At 35.8% G+C, this 12703-nt stretch overlaps 1 protein-coding gene across 8 annotated transcripts in view; it reads right to left on the bottom strand.

Annotated features, from left to right (window-relative positions):
• The window catches only part of Kcnk2 (potassium two pore domain channel subfamily K member 2), a 190760-nt gene that overhangs the window by 10723 nt on the left and 167334 nt on the right, over positions 1-12703 (bottom strand). The window lies entirely within an intron of this gene.

Below are 12703 nucleotides of genomic sequence, written 5' to 3' on the forward strand. Positions count from 1 at the left end.
GTTGGCCTAAGAAGGATAAGAGTTCACTCTTCTGTGTGCTTGCAACTTATGAGCTTTACAGAAGCTCATTTGTGATCATAGGGTACTTATCACTCCATTGGCACTAATCAACTACACGGCAGACTCCTTGAGGGTAAAGGCCATGACATTATTTCTTATCAAGCTCAATATTTTAATAAGAATATTGAAAATCATAACTGTCACACAGAATAAAATATTTATGAGAAGTCCATTAGCTGTAGGAATTATTTTCTATGAGTATGATTACGTTAAGTGATAAAACTATATTTTATTTAACTGACAACAACAATGAATTTATATAGCAACAATGAATACATATAAGCAAGAATGCTAAAAGAACATAAAAATGAAATTGTGGATTTCAACAGTTGAGTATCTATTATGTGCCAGAACTTGGGCTTAGTGAAGACTTGTAAGGTGAAAACATTTGTATGTTTTTCTTTTAAATCTCCTGCACTGGACTATCATATTTTCTGTGTCTATTTGATACACAGCCAGCAGCACACTCAGCATTGAATAAGCTTTGTGAAGGCAGAGCTCTCCATGGGGGCTATTTATTTGCTCAATGTAACATAAGCATCAGAACTGGACTGCAATTGTTCTTGGGAATCTTTCTTTCCCAGATATCAAAACAACAACAACAATAATAATAATAATAAACTTGAAGGAATCTCTGACTTTTAATGTATGAAAATAAAAAATGACTAAGACTCTGAGTCTAGATTTCTGAATCATAACTCTACACTGTTCACTGTTCACTGTTAATTGATCACACTTAACCCTAAGGTGATGAAGTTGTTTATTTAATGACTTCACTTCTGAAAGCCTGCCCAGCTCTATCCCAGGCCAGTCATATCATTGAGTCAAACAGTCATTTCATTTTAACACAATGTCTAACGTGACATTTTTCAGTCTTTTCAGTTTGAAAGTTTTTTTCTGACATTGAAGTTTTGAAATCTTTGGTTTTTGTCAACTGCCTATCTATGGAGATTATTTTCCTCTAAGCAACTCTGCAAAATGTCAGCTACATATTTTTCCAAGAAAATAAAATCAATTTCAAGAAGCAGTACTTTCTTACACTTTTTTCCCCTCTGACTGAGTTTTAGTCATGCATTGTGACAGGAAGACTGTCCTGACAATTTTTTTCCGCACTGAGGACTGAACTCAGGGCTTTGCAAATGCTAGGCAAGCACTCTACCACTGAGTTACATTCCCAGGCCTACCCTGATGTTTGATAAGAAAATAGTTTCCAGGGTAAGTTTAATGGAAAAAACGTCTTCTCCACCAGCTGGAGCTTCAAGGAATATGACTGTCGGGTATTAGCTTAGATTATTTTGAGGACACTTGAAGGCCACTTCCTGCAGACAGCTCCCCAGTTTTAAACAATGCTGTCATGCAAGTCCTGTTTTCCATAAAATTCATCAAATAATCAAGAAATTGAATATCATTTCAAATCTGCTATCTAATTACCTATATTAATTTGAGAAACTCCTCAACTCAAAATTCCAAACAAAATTGTTTATTTACCTTAATTAGTAATAAACAGGTGAATAATTTGCAGTCAATTTTGAATTACATTTTCAGAGACCATCTAGACTCTTTCAATTTGACTTCCAGAGCCATTCAAAGCTTTGCCCTGCTGAACAAGTCTTCGGCCCTTCTGTGTCTTTCCATTAAATGGAAAACCTAATGTTCTCTGTTCTTATTTTTCACCCACTATCCTTTCCTTGCCTATCTGTTGGCTTTATGTCACACAATTCTCCATATAGTTTTGGTTTCCAATCATGAAGAATAAAATTCCCAAATTTGCTAGTATTCTAAATGTTCCCTCTACAAAAGATGACTATCCCCACAATATTAATTGTAATTATTTGCAGCCAGCACTTTAGAATGGAAATCTGTGGTGTGATTTGGGAGTGTGGTAACAGCAACTGCCAGTGCCCTGGGTCAGAGAGAAATTTGTTCCCCCCACCCCCAAGCCCCTTCCGCCAATCAATTCCTTCGAATCACTGCCTTCCCATTCTCACTTTATGTACAGGGACATGTTTTGCAGTCCTTCAACCTTATCCTAGTTCATTTTCTTCCTACAGAGCTTTCCCTGTCTTGCTTATTTTTCATCCTAATTGGCTTCATCTTCTTTTCTCAAATAATCCTCAACTAAGAATAGCAATCACTTGTGAAATGTAAGCCAGTCCCTGCCCTGGATCATCAGTAAATGAAAAATTTCTACCTGAATCTCTAAGCTTTTTCCAATTACCAATAGCCAATTCAAGTATTGCATAACACTCATAAGCTTCAACTTCTCTTCTTAAAAAATCCTACTTATGTGTAGATATAATCCTGTTTTTGATGTGGGTAAAGTAACATAGATAGAGAACCTTTTCCCTGTAGGAATCTGAAGCAAAGTGAAACATTTAGGGTTTCCTAATGGCCATATTTTCTTCACTAGGAATAAAACTAAAGAGGTCTTCCTCATTCTTGAAGAAAACTTTTTTTTCCCTGTTCCTTTTGGCTGTGGGATTTTAATTTACTTTTCTCAGAGCTCAGTTGCTTATATACCTTAATGCTTTGAGAAAAGTTAAATATTAAAGCTAGCTGAGTTGAACACATCCCTGTGGGTACATTTTTTAAAGTAACTGGAAGCCTACTTTGCATTCCATTTTCAGAGGCTGCCTGGACTAACATTCCTAACAATTAGCATTTATTCATTTCTGAAGAATTGACATTCTATTTTAGCATTAAAAAGAACACTTTAAATTGTTCTCTTTTCCAACCATGTTAAAAAAAAAAAAAACCTAAAAGGATTAGGTGTCACATTATTCCTGACAGAATAGTACATGATTTTTATTCTGGTTTTTATAAATTCTCCTTAATGCAAACTACTTTTTAAAGTTAGCAGTTCCTGACCTGAGTTTCTTATATCACACACATTAGTGTTACACACAATAGCACATGTTTTCTAACAGTGAATACCCTGAAAATTCTCCCCACCATTCTGGTTAATAAATTATTTTTATTTTTTTAAAAATAAAATTCCACACAGTTATATGATTGAATTGTAGTAATCAGGGTGTTTTAGTCTCAGGATATAATACAGAAACTCTACAAGTAACACTTAGTCCGATGTAGGGATGGTGGAGATGGGGCTGGAGGTAACCATCAGTTTGCTGTTCAAATTCTTAAAGGTGTGCAAAAAATACCATGTCAAAAGTAATTAACTGAGCTGGAAACTTACAGGCATTCATCACAAAATGTACTCTTTAGTTACTTGATGAAATCAAGATATTTAATGACATGTAAAAACTCTTCAGAAAGCCTAGATTTCATAATTGTCTATAACAAAAGAGTATTTTTATTCACTGCAGAAATACAGAACCAGTCCACTAAAAATATTTTGCTTCTATTTCACTTTCTCTTCCTTTCTTACACAATTCAGCCCCCACATAGTTAGATGGAACAGAATTAGTTAAGAATCAGTACCCAGGTTTTGGGAGGCAGCAGCCCAGAATGAAGTAACAGACAGAGTCTGAGAGGAGAGATAAGGGCAACCTAAGGAAGGGAGCCCAGCAGATAGTGTTGGAGATCGAGCAGGGTGAGTGAGAAAGGCCTCTCTGCAAGGTGGTGGCAGCAGTAACAGTTCAAGATTGGCTACATACAAAGAGATTGGTTCCGTAATAAGTTAAGAATAACAGGAATCAGTTATTTCACTCTAGGTAAAAAGTTGCAAAGATTAAAAAAAGCAGAAAACTAAAAGGGCCTCTGTTATATTAGATTGAAGTTGGAGATATTGATAAGAACTAATGGTTTGACTGACTAATAGACAGATAAATAGAAAGCAGACTTATGGAAATGTGTCTATGTTTGAATATAAAACATATTCTTATGGCCTTTTCTAGTGAGAGTGCCTGGGAACAGTACACTATCATTAGCGACCCACACCAAAATCTTTGTCTCTAGCTACCATTATCCTTTACCCAGTAGAAGAAGCTGCCTAGAATGTCTAATTGTGCCAGAGTACAAATTCAAAGAATGAAGGGGATATGCCAAGAAGACATGAGAGGCGGTTCCAGGGGCTCCCACTAACCAAGACTCAGAAAACTTAAGGATCAAAATAAATGACTATAACATATTGTAAGCCATGGATAAGACTTAAATAATGTATGTACTGACAAATCAATCAATCAACCAATAAACATGGAGAATGTGATGAAGAAAATACCTCCTCACAAAGTTTATATTAGTTACACAGGCAAAAGAGGAACTTCAGAGTGAAGTTTAGCAGACAGCACTTTATGTACTCTAGTTAGTACCCAAGTCTTGCCGTAATCTGAAATTATATGCATCTGATAGGAGACTATAAGAGTCTTTTCCTATGTTACTTAGATTTGGGTTGCTCATCAATTTGTTGTGATACATATTTTTAGTTGGTACTGGGGTTTGAACTCATGACAACATCTACTTTATTCTTATAGAGTTGCTGTAACATTTAGACAGAATGACACCAGTCCCTTCCCTCAGTCCCTCTAGTCTGTAGGAATGTTCAGGAAGGAGCAGAATGTCAGAGAGCGCCAGATATATAGGGTGCCCTCACTTCACTGCTTAAAATATAATGGTGAATTATAATTTATGGGTAGTGGGGTATCGGCAGTGGGGTGGATCTAATAAAACCAAAACCTTTAAATAGAATTTCGTGATAATAATAAGATGGGGGTGTAGCCATGACAACTCTTACATACCAACAAACTGGTTATCTTGTACCATAACAGTTAAAGATTGCCTATGCATGTTTCTTTCTAAAATTTATCTGCTTTGTGATGACAAATGTTTTATGCAAGATGCTATCTAGAAGATACTTTGAAACAAAGAAACCCAACTAATTTACCCCTTTAGGGGTTGTAAGAAACGTGAAACAGCAGCTGCTGTTCAAATATTTTTTCAATGTGTATAGAGAAGGAGAATTTTTGGAGGTGGGACTCAAGTGGTAGAGCCTGCTTTGCAAGCATAAAGCCCTGAGTTCAAACTCCAGTCCTACCAAAAAAATAAATAATTAAGGAGAGTTTTTTAAAATGTGTTTGGAAATGTTGTCATTGCTATATGTGTTCCAATACAGTGCTCCTTATCAAGCCATCCTTAGCAATCTGGGAAGAAGTATTTTACACTGTTCAGAATTTCTCCAAAAAAAGGGTTTCAGCAGATGTTGAAGGTAGACTGGGCTAAAAAACAACAGTTTGACATCAGTGGAGATGAGTGTTTCCTCAATAAAACTATTTGCACATTATTGAGTGACATCAAAAACTAAGTACCATGTTTAGTAGGCAAAATCAAACATGCACTTCTTTCATTTGGATTTGTGGATCTGCATGAGTTCCCTTTTTCAGATGTAACATCCATTAAATTAAGAATTCAAATCAACTGCACTTCTGAAGCAGAAAGACGATTTGCTATAGCAGAATGTAAAATACAGAGTTAGCACATCAAACAATAATAGAGCACACAAATCACACTGCTATTATTAATTTTTAGTGAGGGCAAAAATATTTTGTATTACCGGTAAGTATAATTAACATATTTAAATACTAGTTCACATTTGTCTTTTAACATGTATGTTTGCACCCTTTTAAAATCTATAGTAAACATTTTAGTACAGGAATACAGTCGTACATCTATGTAATATATGAATACATATGCATATAGTGGAGGTACTTGCGCAAAAAAAATTTTTTTTTACTATTAATTCACAGTAGGAATTTGGAGACTAGTGAAAAAAAGGATTGGGTTGTTGGGAGGGGAAGAGGGAAGGAGGACAAGTAGTTAGGATGCTGCAGGGTGAATCATGTACACAAACATGGTATACTTGTGCTGCACACATCCACTATGTGATGGTAGCATGGAGACAGTGCAGAGGAAAGCATTTAGACATACTGGGGTCATGGTATCAGTAGAATTTGTGATGTGCGGGTGAGCCATATGGGTGAAAAAGAACAAATATCAAGGACAGAAAGGCTGATGGCACGATCAACGTGATGGACTTTGGGTGCTATTTACTGAGAATTGGAACATCAGAGTAGGAGCCATGGAGTAGAGATATCAGGCTGTAATGCAGGGAATGCTGAATTTGAGATGGTAACTAAGTAGTTGTTTTGTAAAGTGTTTGTTCCCCTTACAGTTGCTATGCCATCATCTTGGAGGAATTTCCATCTCCATGTGAATAACTCATCGAGCATAACAGCCCCAGTCTTCTCATCACCGTACCCTTTGCTGTTGGTCAGCACTCAGTTGCGTGTTGATATCTTGGACATAATCTCTGACAATAACACTTTTCTCTTGCTGTTTTTCTCTCTTACTGCTATAATCCTATATTGGGACCATGATAAGCCCTGTAGACACGTGGTCTATCAGAGCCTTACTCAAGTGTTCCCCTTTGACCTCTTCCTTCATTATTCTAACAGCTCCCTGTGAAGCCTCCAGCACCCTGTGGATCTTCTCTTTACTCAAACATCATGGGTATACATACCTCTCCTGCACCACTGTGTCATGGCTGCTGGTTTATGTCTATCAAGTTAGACCCCGTTAGACCCTGGTAACTGTGACTTGAAACTGACTCATGTAACTTTTAATCTCTGGTCCCACTATCAATGCCTAAAATAAAATGCTTGTCCAATAAAACAGTAAAAAACTAAACTAAGCAGATAAAAATAACTGCTCTTTCTTTAAAATATTTACTCTAAACCTATAATAATATGTAAATCAAACATACCAATGTTCAAAAATTAAATTCAACAGATAAACTAAAGAAAATCATTTTAAAATTGAAAGCCATTAAATATAGTTCATAGTCATTAAACACAGCACATTGGAAATTCTATTACAAGCAATGCCAGATATGTATTTTTTTTTCTATGAAAGTCATGGGAAAAATTATCTCTGCTTTCCTGACTAAACCAGTCTCTGATCAAGTGTATTACCAGAAGAGTATCAGTATAAATTATAGATGCACAGCTGGTGAGTTTAAGAGTGTGAAAAGAAAGACAAGAAGTGAATACTAAGTGGGCAAAGAATAAGTCTTCATTTTGTTGCTCTTTGTTGCTGCTGTTTTCAGAGGTTAATGCATTTATCTCTGAATACATGTTCTATTGGCTTAAATATCTTTATCATGTTTTAACTTTGCGTAGTGTAATGCTGAAGCAAATATTCATGTGATATAAGCAGATCCAGAAAAAAATATATTTCCCCAACTTCTTTTTCAAAGGAAAAATTGCTTCCAGAAATTTCTTTTAGAAGTAAACTCTCCCATGTACAACTGGGTGGGGGAGGGTGGTCCACATTCACAAAAGTCCTCTCTGATACTTGGTGATCATAGTGGATGATCACTTTGACACACTGGATGAAATGCAGAGGTAGGAATAGATAGATATAAGAAGGCTTAAGATGTTTTCCAACAATTCCTTCAGAATGCGGAAAAAGTAAGTGATATGAACTTACACATTTCATTGTCTTTGTGTTTTATCTTTTATTCTTTTTCTTTCTAACTCCTTGAACTAAGGTTTATTAAAGACAGTAAAATTTCTAGGAGGAAAAACATAGCCTATGTCTTTAGCACAGAAGGGGTAGTATTGTTTAAGACAGGTTACTGCCAGAGATTCTGAGCTCAGCCCCTAGATGGACAGCCCATCTCACCAGTCACCACCACCGGAGCTGTTAGATGGGGACAGTTTTATGAACTATAAGTGTAAAGTACACTAGACTTTGAAACTTATTGCAAAAATTTTAAAATACCTTACTCATTATTTTTATATTACTCAATACTTACATCAAAAATGATGTTTGTATATATTGTGTGAAAAATATATTAAAATTAATTTTAGTGCTTAGTTTTTATAGAGTCTATTAGAAAATTTTAGATACATATGTAGTTCTCAAATTGTGCCTATATGATATGTCTTTTGGAAATATATATGTTTGTGATTTATAGCAATATGTAAATATATAGGATATATATGAATATTATTATGTATAATAACATTACACTATGTGGATATTATATATTCATTCTGTATCATATTACTCTATATATGATCTTTATTATTATATACATCAATGTATAATACAAATATGTGTTATATATTTGTAATTATTTTATGAAGCACTGGTCTAAAGAATGCCTTTTATCACATCTTTAAACTGAACTACAATGAATCATGCTTTTATCTTTTTTATGAACGTATAGAAAAACTTTCAGGAGTAGTTGGTAATACAAATAAAATGTAAAAGTGGCCATGTATTTTTGGAAATGTTCCCCATCCTATTTCAACAAGGAAAAGTAGCAGAGAGAGTCTAACAATGCAAAATGTTCATGCACGTTGGGCAAACGCTCACAGCTGTCTTTTCCCAAACCAAATATAGCTCCACCAAATTAATTCTACAGAAGAGCTGTCTAACAAGCATAGCATGCTGCTGTACTTTCATTAACTTGGCTAAACTGTAATGAGGCTGCCTAAGAAACTGGAAGAAAAGATAGAAAATAAAATAAGAGGTGATAGAAATACCATGGATGTGACAGGAAGGGAGGGCTAGCTTCTCACCCTGGAGGAGTGAGACAATATACACTCTCAGCCTGCTGTATTCATGAGCCTGTTTCCCCAGCTGTGTCCTCTGATGGCTTATGAGTTTAGAGTTTAGGAAAAAACAGAGCCTCTGAATATAAGCATAAAATATGGAAAGTTTCCACTGTGAATGAAAAGTTAAGGAGCTGCAGCACTCTGTGTCCTCTCAACCCGTGCTTCTCAGCAGTATTTGGCAGCCAACATGATGGGCACCCACAAGCCACCTCTTTTCTGTGGCCATAGGAGCTATCCATTCACTCACAGTACCTGAAAAGAAAGGAGTTCTGCCAAGACAGAAAATGAGATGGAGCCCCTTCACTGCCACTGTCAATCTCTTTGGGCAGGCTGACTTCCACATACATCACTTACAATATTACTTTATGCTTTAGAAAACACAATTTGACCTATTTTTGTTTGTACCTATGTAACAGAGAGCTATGTTGTAATAGGTTTCTGTTACAACTTGCTCTGGTTATTTTATAAAACTTGGGTTATATAGAGTACTAAAGAAATACTTAGGAAGATGTGAAAAGGCAAGGAGAAGCAATGACAAATTTGAACGTCTCTCTAGCACCTTGCCAATATTACATAATTACATACTGTTGTTTATTTGATATTGATGAAAATAAACCCAGCTACATTGTGTCTTCCACTAAATCAGTGCTTAGAGTGAACGGAGTTGGCAGACCCTGTGCTTGGGTCTGATTTAACATCTTCAGGGCATATAATAAACCATTCTCAAGTTTCCCTTTCACTAGCCTCCTTATTGTTTCTTTCCATTAGGTGTGAAAGTTGGTTGTTTGTGCCATTTGTACAATGGAAGGCAAAAACTTCCAGGGAAAGAGAAAAAAGAGGGAATTAACCAATTCATTTTCTCTAGAATCTAAAATTCTCACCGAACTGCTGGTTTCTCTACTAGGGGACAATCCAATCCAGGTATACCTGGCTGCTTTGTAAGACAAAATGCCAGAGAGCTTTAGTAAATACAAGAATATAAGCTACTCATGGTGCCAATTGTGGGCAGATGGAGCTTTCCTTTCTGGCTGAACTGAGGTTTGAACTCAGAGCCTTGTGTTTGCCAAGCAGGTGATCTACCACTTGAACCAGTCCACCAGCCCCAAGGAACATATCTGTAATACGAAGGTTTAAAGAGGCAATGACACAGAAATATAAATCTATAGCTATTTATGGCTCAATTAATAATGTCCGATTAGGGATGACTGCAAAGACCCCCCAAAGGGACAATAGGAAAAATTTATTAAAATGAGCATGTCTACCAAATATAAAATTCTAGAATTTTGACATTGTCCAAGAACTTTTAAAATAACACTTTTCAAGGATGTGCTTTCAACTTAGAGAATCTACGCTTATCATAAAACCTAGGTCCATTTATAAGGTAAGGAATCTAAAAGATTCCAAGTTTATATTCTTAACACTTTTTCGGTTTAAGGAAGTATGTTTTAAGAGATCCAGTTTTATCTAGAAGATTAATAATAGCAAAAATTTAAAATAAGTTTATAGCTTTAAACACTTATAAACATTTTGTAAGGTTTTAATCTGCTTATCTACAATAAGAATACTCTAGCCTTGACAACTTTTTGTCAGGTTCACTTAACAAAACCATTAACAATGGCATCATCTTTGCACTACACAGAAAGAACTGCACAAAGCAGGCCGACTTCCCCACTGGTAAAGTGTCTGTCGGTCTTGGATGTAAAACTATATAAAACATTTCCATTTTTGACAATCTTTAAACTGTATGTGTCAAACCCAGGAACACTTTTATTCCAGGTAAACATAAGCATCCCCAGCTGTCTCCACTCAACCTATGAGAGAGCCAGGCATAAGATAACTGTATTTTCTAATTGTAGGTCTTAGAAAAGCTATTAATTCCTCTTTGAAAAATCCTACAGAATTTCATGTTAAGAACATGGGTTTGCTAAGCACCCCTTTCATATTCATGAAATAATAATTATAATAGTGGTGTTTACTGTTATGTGTATTTGTCTCCAAAAAACATACCAGTTGCATACAAGTGGCCTTTCTGCCTACATTTTTCTTCACTCATGCATAAATTTTACTTTTCAAATCAAATGTATGCTCTTCAAGTGAGCAAATTTGCCATTTTACATAGTTTAAAAAAGCTTAAAAACATTGAAAGCTTCTAGAAAATGTTACTCAAGCTGAAAGTAGAAGCTGTTGTTGTAAGTGGTGTTTCACATGTGGAAAGGGGATACTTTTCAGCATAGCAGCAGAGAATAATGAGGACTAATTATTTAAAAATAAAGCAAGGCCAGGCTTTGTGCCTTACCCTTGTAATCTCTGCTGTTCAGAAAGCAGAGATTGGGAGGACTGTGGGTTAAAGTCATCCTGGGCAGAAAGTTAGTAAGATCCCCACTCAACAAATAAACTGGGCGTGGTAGTTTATGGCTGTAATCTACCTATGAAGGAGGTATCTGTAGCAGGATTGCAGTCCAAGGTCAGCTCAGTCATGACCCAATCTGAAAAATAACTAAAAGCTAAACGGGCTGGAGGCATGCCTTAAGTGGTAAAGCACCTGCCTAGGAAATTCAAACCCCAGTACCACCAAAAAGGACAAAGGTAAAATAAAAGTAAAGCAAAAGATCAGTAGTATTGAAAGTGCCAGGAAGCTTCCTGTCAGAACACCATGACTGCAAACATAAAGACAAAATTTTATTGCAGTCAGAGATTAACTTTTGAGCCAGCTTCTAATCTGATGTGTCCAACTTTGTTCTATGTCTTACAGTAATTACTCAAGATTTTTAAATTGAAATATGGATTGTTCTAGCGTATTAAAAAATTTAAATAGCTTATATGTCAAGCTACTTAACTATGAATTAATAATTTCTTAAATATTAACTATGATTTATTTGTATCTGTAAGCAATAAAAAAGTGAATAAAAACCACCCAAATAAATATACTTTGGCTCTACTGAAAACATAAAGAAATGAACAAAATTAAAATTTTACTTTGGATTTAATAGAAAGGGAAAACTAGCTATTCTATTTTTGTTACTGCAGTGTAAAATATGCCAACATTGAAAATCAGCATGAAAAGAAACTCCTTGCATTATTTTAGGTCTATCCAGAGTTTCTTGAATTCTGAATTGAATCATTTTATCTCTATGCTTGCTCCTTCATTCAACATGACAAGCATATGAGTGCTTGTTATTTACCAAGCAAAATTTCACTTGATTTTTATAATGTAAAACAGCAAAAATTTCTTTCCTTATGAATAATAGCTTCTAGGAAGATAGGCGGTAAAGAGTAACCCATAATAAATGCAGAAATCATGTAAGATGTTAGACACTGGTAAATGGGAAGAAAATGTAGAGCAAGGCTAGGAGAATCAAGGGAGCTGATGGGATAGGAGGCTGTACTTTAAACAGGATGGTCAAAGGTGTGTCTCATTGACAAAATGGTAATTGATAAAAGGACTGAGAATGGAGGGAACAGATAAGGGAAGGTCTTTGGGTAGGACTCTGCCTGATGTGGAGGAACAGCAAGAAAGGCAGTGAGGCTGGAGTGCAGTAAGCAAAAGGAAGAAGAGTAAGAGAAGACACACCCCCTACCACCAGAGTAATGAAGGTTAGTTACATCATGCAGAACCTTCCATGCTACTTTGCAGATGTTAACTTGAACTTTGAGGTCAATGGAGAGCCATGGCAGCATCTAAGCAGAGAAGCGACAGGACTCAGTTTCAAAGAAACAGTCAGGCATCTTTGTTGAGAAAAGACTTTAGAGCAAAGATGAAAGCTGGAGAACCATAAGGAGGCTTTCTGGAGTCATCTAACATGAGCTAAGGGCACAGGAAAGGATATGGGAGGTCAGAATGGGTTGGATTCTAGACATATCTGCAGATCAGTGCTACAGGTCTGTTTGATCAATTGATTGTAAAATGAAAGAGAGGTCAAGGTATTGGCTTCTTTATGCAATTTTCCCCATTTCAGTCCATTAAACTTAGTAATTAACATCTGTGTGCGCCACTGCACACAAAGCAGCTTCTTTTATGTCTGTTTCATGTCTGCCATATATTAATTATCAATAGACACCTACAT

Source organism: Castor canadensis, chromosome 11 (genome assembly GCF_047511655.1).
Source record: "Castor canadensis chromosome 11, mCasCan1.hap1v2, whole genome shotgun sequence".
Taxonomy (NCBI): domain Eukaryota; kingdom Metazoa; phylum Chordata; class Mammalia; order Rodentia; family Castoridae; genus Castor; species Castor canadensis.